Source organism: Coregonus clupeaformis, chromosome 29, assembly GCF_020615455.1.
Source record: "Coregonus clupeaformis isolate EN_2021a chromosome 29, ASM2061545v1, whole genome shotgun sequence".
NCBI classification, from domain to species: domain Eukaryota; kingdom Metazoa; phylum Chordata; class Actinopteri; order Salmoniformes; family Salmonidae; genus Coregonus; species Coregonus clupeaformis.
In genome coordinates, this window is record NC_059220.1 from 45,779,551 (window position 1) to 45,796,134 (window position 16,584).

The 16,584-nt window shown below is 45.6% G+C and overlaps 1 protein-coding gene across 1 annotated transcript in view; it reads left to right on the forward strand.

The window, feature by feature from the left end:
• The first annotated feature begins 8,525 nt into the window (after positions 1-8,525).
• Positions 8,526-16,584, forward strand: part of LOC121587353 (neuroblast differentiation-associated protein AHNAK-like) — a 43,305-nt gene continuing 35,246 nt past the window's right edge. Inside the window, exon 1 of the mRNA XM_041904257.2 lies at positions 8,526-8,838. The gene's annotated coding sequence lies outside the window, so the exon portion shown is untranslated. The remainder of the gene's footprint in view (positions 8,839-16,584) is intronic.

A 16,584-nucleotide genomic window follows, 5' to 3' on the forward strand; every position in this document is an offset into this window, starting at 1 on the left:
GGAACTCCACCCCTCTATGGCCAATCTTCCCACGCAGCTGAAACAAATGAGGAGCTGATGAGCTGAAGGTTTGGGGAAGTGAAGAGACACAGTCTCCAAGCTGGGCTCTCTGGAGGACAAGAGTGCTGCACGTCCACTTCCATGAGGAATATAAGGATTTGGAGATACTTACCTTTGGGGAAATACTCACCTTTGGATATATGCACCGGTGGAAATACGTGTGGGACATTTGGAAGGACGTTTTGCTGGGTTGGCCACTAGCTGCAACGTGGAATACAGTAAGACTGGGGAAAAGTTATTTGAGCGAGTGAGAGTTATGATTTTGGATGTGGAAGAGACATCCCTGAACTGTTAACCCTTAAAGAGCCACAAGAGAACAGAATTGTGTTATACTTTCGTTAGTTTCCCAAGACCTTTAATAAAATCCTTGTTTTGATTGAACCTGGTCTCCTTGCACTACTTGAGCAATCCCGCTGAAAGCTGTGTAGCCTCTTGTGACGTCACAGATGGTGGAGAATACGGGCACGCTCAAGCGTTAATAGTGCATGTCAGAGGAGGATACCGAAGGTTTGATCACCCAGTTTTCCAAGTTGGCCGTAGGCTCCCCGCCGACTGAAATGGAGGACATATTGAAAGCCCTTGTTGCTGGCCAGCAAGCCCAGATGCAAGCAAACGTGGCTCTCTTGGAGGAGCAAAGAAAGCCAACCTTCTGAAGGCAGAGGAATTGCAGTTGCAGAGACAGAGGGTGGTCCAAAATACCCGCCCAATAAAGGCAAGTGACTTTATATCTAAGATGGGAGCTACCGATGACATTGAGGCATACCTGCATGCATTTGAGGCCACGGCCACTAGGGAAGCCTGGCCCAAGCAACAGTGGGTTGGTCTGTTAGCCCCCTTTCTAACCGGGAATCGCTGAATGCTGTCCGGGACCTGGGCCCTGACCAGGTTACTGACTATGATGCCCTGAAGTCTGAGATCCTCAGCAGAGATGGACTCACAAAGTTTGGTATGGCCCAGCGCTTTCACAGCTGGACCTTCCAACCAGACCAACCTTCTCGGGCGCAGATGCATGAACTTGTCCGAATCGCAAGGAAATGGCTGGATCCGCAGAGGAATACAGCAGCGGCGGTGGTGGAGGCCGTTGTGGTGGATCGTTACCTACGCGCCCTGCCTTATGAGGCAAAACGGTTCATCAGTCAACAGGCCTTGACCACGGCTGATCTGACCGTGGAAGCTGTGGAAAAGTACCAGGCCACAGCGGAGATGCTGAATGCTTCCCGAAAAGACCCCAGGAGTGCGGCCCCACCACAAATGGGAAGAACCCGTCCAAAGGACCCCAAGGTCTCGAACCCAGCCACGTCAGGACTTATCCCGGCTCCAGGGGGAGCCAGACACCAGGCGGGTCCAAGAAGAGTACACCAGGAGGGGGAAACTCGACAGTGTTACCGGTGTGGGGAGATGGGACATATCTCCTGGCAGTGTGGGAAACCAGCCGATGAACCTATGCCCACTGCGGAGTCCTCCAGCTCAGCACCCACACACCGTTTTGCCTCGCTCTTGGGAGTCGTAGATGGCGGCCCAGATCGACCCCCCCACCTGCCCGGTAACTGTGAATCACCATGATGTGGAGGCCTTACTGGATTCTGGTAGCCGGGCCACCCTGGTGCGTAAGGATTTGGTGGGCCCAACGTGTCTGACCCCGGGAAAGTCCTCCCAGTTTCCCTGTGTCCATGGGGACACCAGAGAATACCCCATTACTGAACTTACAATGACCAGCACACGGGGAACCATACACACGACGGCGGGGGTGGTTGACTCCCTCCCCGTCCCTGTCCTAATTGGACGAGACTGCCCAGCCTTTTACCCACTCTGGAGAGAGTCTCAGGAGAGGATAACCCGAGTACCTCGGAAACGGAGAGGCAAGACTCATCCTGGGAAGGCTCCGGTGCAATCCTCCGAGTTACTCACTCCCGCCCCGGGCTCTGATAGGGATGGCAGGTGCCCAGACCGACACAGAGACGGAGCTACAGAATCTGGACAAAGAACTGTCTGGTCTGAAGGGGACCGCTGAGAGGTATCGTTTGTTAAAGCAACAGTTAGACATGAAGACAGAAGAGTTAGATATCCTCCAGGCTAAACTCCAACAGAGCTCCTTCCATAAGCAACAGGAGGAGCTGGAGAGGCTGCGCAGGACCATCGAGGAGTGTGAGGAGACCCTGCGCAGTAGTAAGGAGGTCCAGAAGAAGGCAGAGGAGAAGTACAAGGTGTTGGAGAACAAGATGAAGAATGCGGAGGCAGAGAGAGAGAAGGAACTGAAAGCTGCTCAACAGAAGCTAAACTCTGCTAAAACCAAGGCTGATGCGTTCAGTAAGAAACTCAAGGAGAGACAACAGGAGGCTGAGTCCCTGGTCCTAGAGGTGGAGGAGTTGAAGAGAGAGCAGGCTGGCAAGCACCACGGCAATGCGGACGCCCTCTCCCGGCGTGATGCCTTCTTCGCTGCCTTTACCCCGACGAGGACGTCGGTCCCGAGGAGGGGGGATGTGTGATGTCACGAGAGGCTGTGTCCTGGAGGGACGTTACATCCCCCTGAGATGGCTGCAAACCCAGACAGCTATGGCTCCATCTGCTGGTATGGTCGGGAACTCCACCCCTCTATGGCCAATCTTCCCACGCAGCTGAAACAAATGAGGAGCTGATGAGCTGAAGGTTTGGGGAAGTGAAGAGACACAGTCTCCAAGCTGGGCTCTCTGGAGGACAAGAGTGCTGCACGTCCACTTCCATGAGGAATATAAGGATTTGGAGATACTTACCTTTGGGGAAATACTCACCTTTGGATATATGCACCGGTGGAAATACGTGTGGGACATTTGGAAGGACGTTTTGCTGGGTTGGCCACTAGCTGCAACGTGGAATACAGTAAGACTGGGGAAAAGTTATTTGAGCGAGTGAGAGTTATGATTTTGGATGTGGAAGAGACATCCCTGAACTGTTAACCCTTAAAGAGCCACAAGAGAACAGAATTGTGTTATACTTTCGTTAGTTTCCCAAGACCTTTAATAAAATCCTTGTTTTGATTGAATCTGGTCTCCTTGCACTACTTGAGCAATCCCGCTGAAAGCTGTGTAGCCTCTTGTGACGTCACACTAGATATGGCTACTATATTGTGATCACTACATCCGATGGATTTGGATACTGCTTTCAAACAAATCTCTGCAGCATTAGTAAAGATATGATCAATACATATTGATGATTTAATTCCTGTACTGTTTGTAACTACCCTGGTAGGTTGACTGATAACCTGAACCAGGTTGCAGGCACTGGTTACAGTTTGAAGCTTTCTTTTGAGTGGGCAGCCTGATGAAAGCCAGTCAATATTTAAATCACCCAGAAAGTATACCTCTCTATTGATATCACATACATTATCAAGCATTTCACACGTTATCCAGATACTGACTGTTAGCACTTGGTGGTCTATAGCAACTTCCCACCAGAATGGGCTTTAGGTGAGGCAGATGAACCTGTAGCCATATTACTTCAACAGTATTTAACATGAGATCCTCTCTAATCTTCACAGGAATGTGGTTCTGAATATAAACAGCAATATATATCTGTAGCCTGTCAACTATGTGTCTGCCTATCCCTGTTCTCTCCTCTCCGCACAGGCCATACAAACACTTTATACGGCGTGGCTGCTGCCACTCTAATCTGGTGGTCCCTGCGTGCACGACCCACGTGGAGTTCCAGGTCTCCGGTAGCCTCTGGAACTGCCATTCTGCGGCCAACAAGGCAGAGTTCATCACAGCCTATGCCACCCTCCAGTCCCTCGACTTCTTGGCGCTGACGGAAACATGGATTACCACAGAAAACACTGCTACTCCTACTGCTCTTTCCTCGTCTGATCATGTGTTCTCGCATACCCCGAGAGCATCTGGTCAGCGCAGCGGTGGCACAGGAATTCTCATCTCTCCCAAGTGGACATTCTCTCTTTTCCCCCTGACCCATCTGTCTATCTCCTCATTTGAATTCCATGCTGTCACAGTCACGAGCCCATTCAAGCTTAACATCCTTGTCATTTATCGCCCTCCAGGTTCCCTTGGAGAGTTCATCAATGAGCTTGACGCCTTGATAAGTTCCTTTCCTGAGGATGACTCACCCCTCACAGTTCTGGGTGACTTTAACCTCCCTACGTCTGCCTTTGACTAATTTCTCTCTGCCTCCTTCTTTCCACTCCTTTCCACTCCTTTCCTCTTTTGACCTCACCCTCACACCGTCCCCCCCTACTCACAAGGCAGGCAATACGCTTGACCTCATCTTTACTAGATGCTGTTCTTCTACTAATCTCACTGCAACTCCCCTCCAAGTCTCCGACCACTACTTCATATCCTTTTCTCTCTCGCTCTCCTCCAACACTACTCACTCTGCCCCTACTCAGATGGTAATGTGCTGTCGCAACCTTCGCTCTCTCTCTCTCGCTACTCTCTCCTCTTCCATCCTATCATCTCTTCCCTCTGCTAAATCCTTCTCCCTCCAATCTCCTGATTCTGCCTCCTCAACCCTCCTCTCCTCCCTCTCTGAATCTTTTGACTCTCTATGTCCCCTATCCTCCCGGCCGGCTCGGTCCTCCCCTCCTGCTCCGTGGCTTGACGATTCATTGCGAGCTCACAGAACAGGGCTCCGGGCAGCCGAGCGGAAATGGAGGAAAACTAGACTCCCTGCGGACCTGTCATCTTTCCACTCCCTCCTCTCTACATTCTCTTTCTCCGTTTCTGCTGCTAAAGCCACTTTCTACCACTCTAAATGTCAAGCCTCTGCCTCTAACCCTAGGAAGCTCTTTGCCACCTTCTCCTCCCTGCTGAATCCTCCTCTTCCTCCCCCTCCCTCCTCCCTCTCTGTGGATGACTTAGTCAACCATTTTGAAAAGAAGGTTGACGACATCCAATCCTCATTTATTAAGTCAAATGACACCGCTGGTCCTGCTCACACTGCCCTACCCTATGCTTTGACTTCTTTCTCCCCTCTCTCTCCAGATGAAATCTTGCGACTTGTGATGGCCAGCCGCCCAACAACCTGCCCGTTTGACCCTATCCCCTCCTCTCTTCTCCAGACCATTTCCGGAGACCTTCTCCCTTACCTCACCTCGCTCATCAACTCATCCTTGTCCGCTGGCTATGTCCCTTCCATCTTCAAGAAAGCGAGAGTTGCACCCCTCCTCAAAAAACCTACACTTGATCCCTCCGATGTCAACAACTACAGACCAGTATCCCTTCTTTCTTTTCTCTCCAAAACTCTAGAGCGTGCCATCTATAGCCAACTCTCCTGCTATCTCTCTCAGAATGACCTGCTTGATCCAAACCAGTCAGGTTTCAAGACTGGTCATTCAACTGAGACTGCTCTTCTCTGTGTCACGGAGGCTCTCCGCACTGCTAAAGCTAACTCTCTCTCCTCTGCTCTCATCCTTCTAGACCTATCTGCTGCCTTTGATACTGTGAACCATCAGATCCTCCTCTCCACCCTCTCCGAGTTGGGCATCTCCGGTGCTGCTCACTCTTGGATTGCGTCCTACCTGACAGGTCGCTCCTACCAGGTGGCATGGCGAGAATCTGTCTCTGCACCACGTGCTCTCACCACTGGTGTCCCTCAGGGCTCAGTTCTAGGCCCTCTCCTATTCTCTCTATACACCAAGTCACTTGGCTCTGTCATATCCTCACATGGTCTCTCCTATCATTGCTACGCAGACGACACACAATTCATCTTCTCCTTTCCCCCTTCTGATAACCAGGTGGCGAATCGCATCTCTGCATGTCTGGCAGACATATCAGTGTGGATGTCGGATCACCACCTCAAGCTGAACCTCGGCAAGACGGAGCTGCTCTTCCTCCTGGGGAAGGACTTCCCGCTCCATGATCTCACCATCACGGTTGACAACTCCGTTGTGTCCTCCTCCCAGAGTGCAAAGAACCTTGGCGTGACCCTGGACAACACCCTGTCATTCTCCGCTAACATCAAAGTGGTGACCCGATCCTGTAGGTTCATGCTCTACAACATTCGCAGAGTACGACCCTACCTTACACAGGAAGCGGCACAGGTCCTAATCCAGGCACTTGTCATCTCCTGTCTGGATTACTGCAACTCGCTGTTGGCTGGGCTCCCTGCCTGTGCCATTAAACCCCTACAACTCATCCAGAACGCTGCAGCCTGTCCGGTGTTCAACCTTCCCAAGTTCTCTCACGTCACCCCGCTCCTCCGCACACTCCACTGGCTTCCAGTTGAAGCTCGCATCTGCTACAAGACCATGGTGCTTGCCTACAGCGCTGTGAGGGGAACGGCACCTCCTTACCTTCAGGCTCTGATCAGTCCCTACACCCAAACGAGGGCATTGCGTTCTTCCACCTCTGGCCTGCTGGTCCCCCTACCTCTGTGGAAGCACAGTTCCCGCTCAGCCCAGTCAAAACTGTTCGCTGCTCTGGCACCCCAATGGTGGAACAAGCTCCCTCACGATGCCAGGACAGCGGAGTTACTGACCACCTTCCAGAGACACTTGAAACCCTACCTCTTTAAGGAATACCTGGGATAGTATAAAAGTAATCATTCTACCCCCCCCTCTACCCCACTTCCACAAAAAATAAATAAAATACAAATATAAATAAATAAATTTAAAAATAAAAATAAAAAAGTTAAACAAGTAAAAAATATATAAAAATATAAATTGTAAAGTGGTTGTCCCACTGGCTATCATAAGGTGAATGCACCAATTTGTAAGTCGCTCTGGATAAGAGCGTCTGCTAAATGACGTAAATGTAGATGTAAATTGTACCTGCTGAGTTTCAACCAAAGCTCCTTCACAAAATACTATATTGTTTAATTCCTATCACTTCAAACAAAAACTATTGCAAAAGTTTATAGAGAAACAAGAGAGAGCATTTCTTCAAAGAAAAAGGGACAGAAGTTATAATTGAAAGATAAAAAGTTATATTTGAAACATGTATTTGAGTTTCTCTGCTCTCTAAAACTCTATTACAAATGTATTATGTTGGATAACTGGACTATGAAGGACTGCCCCTTTAACCAAATTTTTTGGTTGTAGAAAAGTTTTGTGTTACAACTCATTGAAGCAGTGTATGACTGTTGCGTTTGGAAGGCTGGTCTCATACACTAGACGTAACATATTAAACGAAAATCCGGGACCTCAAATTAGTATATGTTACGTTTTGTATGGTTACATAAGACAGAAGGATACTTTTGGTCATGGTGGACGGGTGGACGTATAACGTGAATGTCTAGTAACCCAAAGGTTGCGTGTTCGAATCTCATCACGGACAACTTCAGCAACAACTTACAACTTTTTAGCTACTTTGCAACTACTTAGCATATTAGCTAACCCTTCCCCTTACCTTAACCCTTTAACCTAACTCCAACCTTATCCTTAACATTAACCTTAACCCTAACCTTAACCTTCACCCCTAACCCCTAGCCTAACTAATGTTAGCCACCTAGCTAAAGTTAGCGTTAACCATCTAGTCACCTAGCTAACGTTAGCAATTACAAATGTGAATTTGTAACATATCATAGGAATTGCAAATTTGTAACATATTGTATGAATTGCAATCGTAACATATTGTACAAATTCTAATTCGTAACATATCATACAAATTATAATTCGTAAAATATCATACTAAATGGATTATGGACATCCACAAATTAATACATTCCATACCAAAGTAACATATCATACTATACTGAACAAAAATGTAATGCAACATGTAAAATGTTGGTCCCATGTTTCATGAGCTGAAATAAAAGATCCCAGAAATTTTCCATAGGCAGCTTATTTCTCTAAAATGTTGTGCACAAATTTCTGGGGACAATAAAAGGCCACTCTAAAATGTGCAGTTTCGTCACACAACACAATGCCACAGATGTGCAATTGGCATGCTGACTGTAGGAATGTCCACCAGAGCTGTTGCCAGAGAATTGAATGATCATTTCTCTACCATAAGCCGCCTTCAACGTCGTTTTAGAGAATTTGGCAGTATGTCCAACCGTCCTCACAACCACAGACCACGTGTAACTACGCCAGCCCAGGACCTCCACATCCGGCTTCTTCACCTGCGGGATCGTCTGAGACCAGCCACCCGGACAGCTGATGAAATCTTTAATAAAGCCCTTTTGTGGGGAAAATCTCATTTTGATTGGCTGGACCTGGCTCACAAGTGGGTGGGCCTATGCCCTCCCAGGCCCACCCATGGCTGCGCCCCTGCCCAGTTATGTGAAATCCATAGATTAGTTAATTAATTAATTTCAATTGACTGATTTCCTTATATGAACTGTAACTCAGTAAAATCGTGAAATTGTTGCATATTGTGTTTAAATTTTTGTTCAGTATAATTAGATTGTCCAGGGTTTTGTATACTATGTTATGTCTACCCCTGAGTCCAGGTTGCATTGGATGGGCAGAGACAGAAAGGGAGACTACGGCCACTCCCTTCTACACCTCCCTCATTTTATCCAAGACCAGTAGCGCTACCCTTTCGCATGTCCAACCATTCTGCGTCGTCCGGAGTAACAGCCACGCACACTAGAAAAAAGGTAAAACGCACTTTCAGAAAGGGAGAGAGTGAGAAGGGAGGGGATAGAGGAAAAACGCCCTGGACACCGAGGGAGACTCGGGTTGATAGAGAAAGAAAAGTATTTTAGAAGAGAGAAATAACTTTTGATTGGGAAGAAGAAGAAGAAGAAGAAGTGCTTTTATCGACTGCTGGGACGGAGGAGGAGAAGAGAACACTGCCAAAGATGCTCAAGCTGCTGTGTTGAAGTTGTTGCAGCTCAGACTGCTCATAGGTAAAACAACCATTTACTTCTGTCATCACAATTCTGATTTAGATTATTTTTAACAGTTTGTAATGGTGATGGTATCATATCTGGTAACCTCCCAAAGTTGTAACGCATGTTAAATGACGCGACAATCGTGCTGTTTTAAGGTCGTTTACATAACATTTTTGAAAATAAGAATTGTAGTCTTTTCACCGCACTAACTGAGAGGAAGGGTGGTGGTCCATGGTGTTACTTTGTTTTCTCGTTCAAAGTTCTATAATTTACAACACGAGATGAAGTGGGTGTGTGTCCCCACCCACATGAACGGGGACTTGGGTCGCCCTTCTTTAATTCTCTCTTACTGCGCACAAAATAAAGCTGCCTGGGGTGTATGGAGTGACGCCACTCATATAAAGGACTACATGACAGACTAACTACATTTCCCGTTTATAACGTTTTTAAATAAATAAATAAAAACATGCAGATGTATAGCCTAGTCCGGTTGTGACTTCATCTTAGCAACGTGGATACTGATCCTCTCCTATTCTAACCCTGCCCTGCACGCAGTAAAAAAAAAAAGAAAGAAAAAGTTGTACAAAGAAAACGCCCAAACATCATCATTGATGAAAAACCTGTCAAGCTAAATTATATTTGTTCGATTTGCCTCTAATCTACCAAATCGAGTATTTGTGTGAGTATGAGTAATTGTTTAAGAAATGGCTATCAGTAAAGGCAGTTAGCCTACAGATTTGGGTGTAGATTCTACTTTCCTACAACTCCTTCACTCCCTCCCTCCCTCCCTGGTTCAGGGAGGCTCACCCAGGGGAGAGAGAAAAAATAACTGCACGCATTCTGCAATCATGGACAGCAGTCTTAGAACATCTTCACGAAACCAACGGTTTTCAGAGTATAATATATTAACGGTTTTAATATAGTATAAAAGTATAGTGTGTGTGACGAATCAAAATGTACTTTTCCAATTTTGCTACAACTTTTTAAATCTGTTTTAACGTGTTGACATGTGTGGAGTTCTAGGGACTTTCTCCTCGCTCGCAGTTTTACCTCGATTCGTTTTATCCTGGGATTCAAGCCAGGGTGGAGAGAGGGGGAGAGAGGGAGAGAGAGGGGGGAGAGGGGGGTTAGTGGGGGCGGGGTATGGTAATGGAATGTAGTGGTTTGGCAAGACGTACTAATTGAAACCAGGTTTGAGGAAAAGAGGGGGAAAATAATCAAGACTTCTGCAGCGCAGAGAGAAAGATGTGTTTTATCGAGCTAAGAAACAAAGATACAGAATGTGTTTGAATAACAGAACAGCTACGCTGTTGTAGCTTCAGGCGTGTATTAACCATGAAGAGTTACAAATAAAACGAAATAGCCACCTTGTGTGTGTGTGTGTTTCTTCATCGCAATAGACACAGATAGAGATATAGCTGTAGCGACTTAGATCCCCCAGACATTATGCTTTGTAAAGTTCGGTGGAAATTCACATTTGTAAAGTTCTCCCTTCCTCCTTCTGCCACACCCTGGCCGACGTTGTTCTGTGGAACAGCAAGGAAAAGAAAGCGGCTCTCCCAGAGAACACTAGCCACAGGCTGCCACCAGAGCCAACGAGCTCACGGAAATGCCTTAAAGCTGTAAACGTCTAGCATTCTCCAATTGTTCCGGTCGAAGTGATGGATAGTGAGAGCGGCTATTAGCAAAGGGCTGTATGGTCGGTCAAGTCATGCTTAAAGTGGCAATATGTAACTTGTTGGGCAACCCGACCAAATTCATATAGAAATGTGGGCTATAGATCTATCGTTCAACTTGAAAGCAAGTCTAAGAACCATAGATCTGTTGTTCTATGTGTGCTATTTCTATGCTTCCAGTTCTTTAAGTTTTGTTTTTGTGTCTTTTACTTTCGGTTTTGTACAGCAGCTTCAAACAGCTGAAACAACCCAAAAAAATGTGTTATGGAAATATATATTTCACAGCCCTTTAGATGGTACAAGCAATTTCTCAAGCAATACTTTTGCTAGAACTGTCTGGGAGTGGTCTGAGTGGGGAAGGGAAAACTGAAAATGAGCTGTTATTGGCAGAGACATTTGGAACTCTCTTAACTAATTTCCCGCCTGGTGATGTCACTTGGCAGGCCAAAACGCTATCCCACTGAAATGGGCTGTAATTTCAGGCGGTCTTTTCAAACAGCTCTTACACTAAAAGGGCATTATCACAATTTTCACAATTTCACAGTATAATTCCAACCTCATAGTTTGGAAAGACATAAAACACAGGAAAATCACGTTTTTGACTGCATTGGACCTTTTAAATGTTTACTTTATTTATTTATTGTGATGGTATGTAAAAGTATAGCCTATGTCTGTGTTCAGTGTTTTGAACAGTTCATTTGACTGGGTAGTACTTGTTCAAAACAGAGAATATAGTAAGTGTCAAATATTGACTGGAACAAAGTAAGCAATAACTTCAGAAAACTTCAGATTCAGAACAGAGCCTTTCTTGACAACCCCTTGACATCGTTATTTACTCACGTGATCTATCAATCCAGTGGACATGGAATTCATAGAACATTCATCATTGGACCACCACAGCTTTCCCTGCCAATTGTTGATAGCAGAGGAGTGGCATTCTCACTGTGCCAGTGTGAAACGGAAAGAGCCCTTACTCTTGCACACTTCCTTTGTCATTTCCTCATCACGGGCCCATTCGGGAGAGAGGAGGGAGGGAGGGAGGGAGGGAGGGATATTTTATTTTTAACACTGTCTGATTGGTCTCTGGGTGTTCTGATTGTAGATCATTGAGACATTTAACTAATTTCAATCCCACCCCTATTTTCTTTTATTTATCACATAGATTTCACAACTGGTGCACTAAAGCAGCAACAGCTGTCCATCCGTCAGAAATATAGAAGGTGAAATAAGGACTAGAAGTAGTATGTTATTGATCCCAACTTGGGAAGTTGTTGGCTAAAGCTCCAATAGTGGTTCTCCTCCCCCTCTGTGGAACTGTAAGCAGATCTAAAAATCTCTCTTGGCTTATAGACTTACACTATAAGTACACTGAACAAAAATATAAACGCAACATGTTGGTCCCATGTTTCATGTGCTAAAATAAACGATCCCAAAAGCTTATTTCTCTAATCTTCATAGACAAACATTGGCAGTAGAATGGCCTTACTGAAGAGCTCAGTGACTTCAACGTGGCACCGTCATAGGATGCCACCTTTCCAACAAGTCAGTTCGTCAAATTTCTGCCCTGCTAGAGCTGCCCTGGTCAACTGGAAGGGCTGTTATTGTGAAGTGGAAACGTCTAGGAGCAACAACGGCTCAGCCGCGAAGTGTTTGGCCACACAAGCTCACAGAACGGGACCGCCAAGTGCTGAAGCGCACAGCTTGTAAAAATCGTCTGTCCTCGGTTGCAACACTCACTACCGAGTTCCAAACTGCCTCTGGACGCAACGTCAGCATAAGAACTGTTCGTCGGGAGCTTCATGAAATGGGTTTCCATGGCCAAGCAGCCGCACAAAAGCCTGAGATCACCATGCATAATGCCAAGCGGAATGGCTGGAATGGAGTGGACTCTGGAGCAGTGGAAACGCGTTCTCTGGAGTGATGAATCACACTTTTCCATCTGGCAGTCAAATGGACAAATCTGGATTTGGCGGATGCCAGGAGAACGCTACCTGCCAGAATGCATAGTGCCAACTGTAAAGTTTGGTGGAATAGTAATTTTCTGAGGCTGGTTTTCTTGGTTCTGGCTAGGCCCCTTAGTTCCAGTGAAGGGAAATCTTAATGCTACAGCATACAATTACTTTCTAGACGATTCTATGCTTCCAACTTTGTGGCAACAGTTTGGGGAAGGCCCTTTCCTGTTTCAACATGACAGTGCCCCCGTGCACAAAGCGAGGTCCATACAGAAATGGTTTGTCGAGATCTGTAGCAATGTTCATGATAACAATTCTTGCAAAATACCTCTTTCAGACTGAGCGATTGTACACAGATTTCCAGAGAGAGCCACTCCCTCCCTCCCTCCCTCCTCCCCACTTCCCCCTCCCTCCTCCCCATTTGCATTGAGTGTACCAAACATTAGGAACCCCTTCCTAATATTGAGTTGCACCACCTTTTGCCCTCTTAACAGCCTCAATTCTTCAGGGCATGGACTCTACAAGGTGTCGAAAGCATTCCACAGAGATGCTGGCCCATGTTGTCTCCAATGCTTCCAACAGTTGTGTCAAGTTGACTGGATGTCCTTTGGGTGGTGGACCATTCTTGATTCACACGGGAAACTGTTGAGCGTGAAAAACCTGGCAGCGTTGCAGTTCTTGACACACTCAAACCGGTGTGCCTGGCACCTACTACCATACCCCGTTCAAAGTCACTTAAATCTTTTGTCTTGCCCATTCACCTTCTGAATGTCACACATACACAATCCATATCAAGGCTTAAAAATCCTTATTTAACCTGTCTCCTCTCCTTCATCTACACTGATTTGAAGTATATTTAACAGGTGACATCAATGGATTCCCCTGGTCAGTCTATGTCATGTTCCTAATGTTTTGTACACTCTGTATTTTGGTCAGTCCAAAATTGCTTTTAAATTCTGTCATGGAAATAAATGTATTTCCTGTTACCAAGTCCTTTACGGTTTCTATGCCTTTAGGTTTAGTTGGGGCGGCAGGTAGCTTAGTGGTTAAGAGCGTTGTGCCAGTAACCGAAAGGTCGCTGGTTCTAATCCCCGAGCCGACTAGGTGAAAAATCTGTTGATGTGCTCTTGAGCAAGGTACTTAACCCTAATTGCTCCTGTAAGTCGCTCTGGATAAGAACGTCTGCTAAATGACTAAAATGTAAATGTAAATGTTTTCCACGTGGACCAATATTAGGGAGCGATTGGTTATTGTAGAATACGTTTCATTTGAAGTTGTTAATGTTCTTAGCTTTATCATTTGAAAATAGATAAGTGAAACGATTTCTGGGGATGAGCATGCACATCTTCAATATGTACCCGTTGTTCCTCTTTAGTGAATTTAACTAACGATATGTCGGAAGTTAAAGCCCTGGGTGGCGAGTTGATACAATTCAAAGTCTGGAAGGTTAAAACCACCCTCAGACTTAGGAAGATGTAAAACCTTCCTTTTTATTACATGAGTTTTATTTGCCCCTATAAGGTCTGTTATGACCGAGTATACTTAAAAAAAAAAAATATCTTCGGTGGGTTAATTGGTATTACCGAGAATAAATAAATAACACTTTGGGAGCCATGCTGTTCTGAAGTGGTTTATTCTGCCTGTAAGATTTATGGGAAGATTGTTCCATTTAATTAGAACTGCTTTCATATTGTTGAGTAATGGGATAAAGTTATCTTTTATATAAGCCTTGATATGTGTTGTGGTCCACTTAAAGGACTGCTGTAGATCGTGAGTTATTCTTTTTCTTATTGCCATTATTTAGTTATTATATCTTTTTCTATCCTGAGATTTTAGAGTATTCTGAAAATATTTTTAGCAATGGGGGCATTGAGTTTTCAATACTGATCGGGTATATCAGGAGATCATCTGCAAATAAGTTTAGTTGATATTCATGTTTACCAATTCTGAAATAAAACCGGTAGCCTATACAATGTGCAGAACGTTGCAAAAAGTCAAAAGGTTACAGGTGTGTTACACACTATCTATCAATATGTCATGTCACCTGGAAGACGTTATAACGATTCACGTCAACAACAACTATAGCATTTCACAGAGTTTCAGGTATTAAATGTTGATTTCCAAAGCGCCACGGGAAACCATCACTTTAAGATTTTAAATGGAGGTGTGAATATAGCCTGTAATTACCATGAGCCACTGGTGACATTCATACAAACAATAAACAATGTTCCTGTCACTGGGTCAGACAACAACAGTCTCTATAGAGTAAATAACACAATACTTGTATGCAGTCCTTAGCTGTTTTTGGTGTATTTCGATGAGCGTTGGAAACAAAATATAAATCATTTCAATAAAATGATTTATTCCACTTTCCAAATCCGGAGGAGGAAAACATTGAGACAATTCTGTTTGATAGCGTTGGGATAATTCAGTATTTCTATTCTCCGTAGTCTATGAGTGCGTCCCAAATTGTACCCAATTCCCTGTGTCCCAAATGGTACCCTATTCCCTTTATAGCGCACTACTGTTGACCAGAGCCTTATGGATCCTTAACCAAATCTTGCCACTCAATCACCAGTGTTCATTGTTTGATGATTAGTGTTCTAACGATCACCATTCAATCTATTCTTCATTGTTGTCTTCAGTCAATCAACTTTATTCACTGAATGATCCTTTCAGATTCTTTGCTCTCTAGTTGTATTCACTTTCACTGCCTCTATCAGATACAAGACTAACTCACTAGGTATTTACCAAACTGGAGAGTCTATACGGCTCCTTGGCACAATCAGGTACAGAGATCCATTCAGTGATGGTGATTTGTAGTTGCCAACCAAATGAAGAAAGAAAGAAAAGTCATTCTGTTTTGTGGCTGGACCCTGTGCTGACATGCTCTGGGTGGCAGGCAGCACACAGAGAGGCATGGGTAGAGTGAGTGGAGGTCATTTATTTGGAGTTAGTCACTGCGGGAGAGAGAGAGAGGAGAGGAAAGACTGGGCTCCGTTCCAGCTGGCCTGACAGCGCTATCAAGGAATGTGTGAGACTGGAGCCCAGGCTCAGCCCTGTAGAGCACGACACAACACCCAGCCCAGGGTGGGGCCTGCTCCGCCCTGTAGAGCACGACACAACACCCAGCCCAGGGTGGGGCCTGCTCCGCCCTGGAGAGCACGACACAACACCCAGGCCTGTTGCCTAGCCCGTTGGTTGCTCTCTTAGCAATCTAGCTAAGACTGAGAGGCTAGGGTGGGGTCCAGCCCTGTAGCTTGTTGCTCCAGTCTCTTAGCAAGCTATCTGCTAGCGATGATACAGGACTGGAGGCAAGGTGGGGCCCAGCCTCGTAGCACTGCACTGCACCGCACAACACCCAGCCGTTTAGCCTGTTGCCCCTTTAGCAACGGACTCCCGTGTAGCTCAGTCGGTAGAGCATGGCGCCAGGGTTGTGGATTCAATTCCCACAGGGGGACCAGTACGTAAAAAAGTATTAAAAATGTATGCACTCTCTACCGTAAGTCTCTCTGGATAAGAGCGTCTGCTAAATTACTCACTACTGTAAGTCTCTCTGGATAAGAGCGTCTGCTAAATGACTCACTACATGGTATTGTGATGCATCTATTCTAGTCAGTCTAATTCCCGGGCCGGCCCATCCCCACACTCCCTTTTAGCAAGCTAGCTAGCGCTGACCACTCCTCTGTGTGCACTGCTTTGATTGTGATGGTCAAAACAGTAGTGTGGGGCCACACTGTTTCCTTTTAAACCTACCTGAGATTTGTTAAGCGGTGACCTTTTGGTGTTTTCCCCCACGCTTCTCCGAATATTTCTGCAACTGTTATTCCGGTCGCCTTGCTTTGACCAATGGTGTTAGATTTACCACATAGGTGCGGCCAATAGTAAACAGTGTTTTGAATGTGTGATGTCAATGCATGTCAAGGTTGACATGTTCCTATGTAAATAGCACCAGTGGCAAGAGCCATTTTATCTTGTCAGAAAATGTTTCCAAACAGACGACATAAAAACAACCAATGCGAATCAGATCAACCAAATCTTAACCTGAATCTGCATCATTGAATGGATTACAGACAGAACCCACGTTTGTGTAATTCTTGAGACTAACCGTCTTACCTACGAATGTTGTTGAT